General features: G+C 40.8%; 1 pseudogene; it reads left to right on the top strand.

Annotated features, from left to right (window-relative positions):
• The first annotated feature begins 1,578 nt into the window (after nucleotides 1–1,578).
• Nucleotides 1,579–1,932, top strand: LOC128109357 (60S ribosomal protein L34-like; annotated as a pseudogene).
• The last annotated feature ends 441 nt before the right edge of the window (nucleotides 1,933–2,373 follow it).

Below are 2,373 nucleotides of genomic sequence, written 5' to 3'. Positions count from 1 at the left end.
CCTCCACTGTGCATGGGTACACATATGCACACACACACACCTAAACATGTACATACACCTAAATACACACACACATGCATGCTCACACACACAAAGATCTTTTTGACAAGTGAATATACACTATGCTAGACATTGTCTGCATAGAAAGTCTAGGAAGAATCATGCTTTCAAATAATTTATAATCTATAAAAACTCAAGTTCTTTAGTGGTACACATTCAAACCTGGAGGCTCTCTGAAATGCAGGCCACTATCTGAAGGCCTAAGGCAAGAGTGACATTTCCCTTCCTCCCATCAGCTCTCTGGCTGTGTGGTTTATTTGGATTTCCTTATTAACCTGTATTTTTCTCACTCACCAGGCTGAAGTCCAATCTCCACAGAGTCTTTCCGTTCTTCCCGTATGAATCAAGCCTCGCATGCTCATCTTGTTGTCAAATTCGCCTGGCAGATAGATTTTCTACAACAAATGAAAACACTAAATAATCAGCCCCCATCTATTTTTTATGGCTGACATTCGTTCCTAGCAAACAGCAAATGTTATCCCAAGATGAAAGCATCTATAATTCCTGAAGGTTTCATTTGGCTGTAAATCATGAGGAATATTTCCATTGTAAGTCTTTTTTTTAATGTAAAGCCAGACCTAAAATACATATATTCTTTAAATTCCTTAGGAAGGAGTGCAGCAAAGTTTGATTCTCACAAGAACTGTGGGGAAGATTGCTGTGGTCAGTATCATAGAAGGGTTAAAAGCTATCCACAGAAACATTGAATGGGATTACATTTTATAAATAAATGTGTATATTAACATACATAAACTAAGGCAATAAAGAGTTTACAGATGCTCCTCTTTCCCATGACCTCAAACTTTCATGTTTGCCATGCTCCAAGGTCATCATCACTCAGCTGGCAGAGCTCCTGAACCTGAGACAATCCAGCAGCAGCTGTCAGCAGCTAACAATCTTGCTTGCTGTTCAAGAATCCTTCTCTGGGAAAACAACCACAAGAGCCAGAGCAAAGAGAAAGAATTCTGTGGGGAAAGTAAAAATAAATAAATAAATAAATAAATAAATAAATAAATAAATAAATAAATAACATTTTCAGGGAAACAGATGAATCTGGAAAGTATTGTGTTAAGTGGCATAACCCAGACACGAGAAGATGGAAATCGAATGTTCCCCCATATGTAGATCCTAACTTCTAATGTTTGTATGTATGTCAGTAAGGGGCTGAGGTAAGAAGAGGGACAAGAACAAAATTTCCTTAAAATGTCGTGATGAAACCTAATTCCTTGTGTGTTAATGAAAATAAACAATTTAAAAGAAAGATAAAGAAGATGGCTCAGTGGGTAAGAGCGATTGCTGCACAATCATGAGGACACAAGTTCAAATCCCCATTCCCATGCAAAATTCCAGGCATGGTCATGTAACTCTAGCCCTATTGAGGCAAAGCAGGGGCAGAGACAGGAGGTTCCCTGGGACTTGGTGATTAAAACCTATCTCCAGGTTCAATGAGAGATCCTGACTTGAGGGGACAAGAATGAGAGAGTGCTCTTCCAGGGACGGTGCTTAGAGGCACTCAGAATGGTCCAGCGTTTGATAAACCATCATAGGCTTTCCTACAATACAGCCTCCAGCAAAAGTAGGCTGTCTGGGACCCCTGGCAATAGGATTGTTTGCCTTTATGCCAAGAAGGTTGGGAAAACACCTAAATCTGCATGTAGTGTGTGCCCGGGCAGGCTTTGAGGGGTTCTTGCTGTGAGACGGAAAGTCGTTATGAGATTGTGTAAGACAAAGAAGCATGTCAGCAGGGTCTACAGTGTGTCCATGTGTGCCAAGTGTGTCCGTGACAGGATCAAGTGGGCTTTCCTTATTGAGGAGCAGAAAATTGTTGTGTAAGTGTTGAAGGCACAAGCACAGAGTCATAAAGCAAAATAAATATGCAGCTTTTTTAACTAATAAAGATCAAGGGTTTGTCTGTGAAAAAATAAGAATGAGAGAGGAGGACACCTGATGTCCATTTCTGGCCGCCACACACATATGCACAGGTGCACAGACCGGTACACACCAAGTGCATATACACCACAGAGAAGGAGAGAGACAGAGACAGAGAGGAATACACTAACAGTGATGGAGCATCCTCATGTATCACCTCCTTCAGTCTTTATGCTTGAATACAGGGGCAGACATTCTGCTTAGTACTACTTAGTAGATGAAAGAACATGGGCTTAGAAAGTTTAAGTAGATTGCTCTAAGTCACAAACTTATAACAGGAGATCGAAAATGGTTTGTTTCCTGCTGAGATGGAGGGCCAGAACAAAAAAGGAAACTGAAAGGCCCTTCGAAGAATTTCCTTCCTCACCATTCCACCGGAATTAA

Source organism: Peromyscus californicus, unplaced genomic scaffold (assembly GCF_007827085.1).
Source record: "Peromyscus californicus insignis strain IS unplaced genomic scaffold, ASM782708v3 Scaffold_14__1_contigs__length_90479793_seg_2, whole genome shotgun sequence".
Classification (NCBI taxonomy): Eukaryota; Metazoa; Chordata; class Mammalia; order Rodentia; family Cricetidae; genus Peromyscus; species Peromyscus californicus.
The sequence above is the reverse complement of the archived record's forward strand: the minus strand, read 5'-3'. Positions and strand labels throughout refer to the sequence as shown.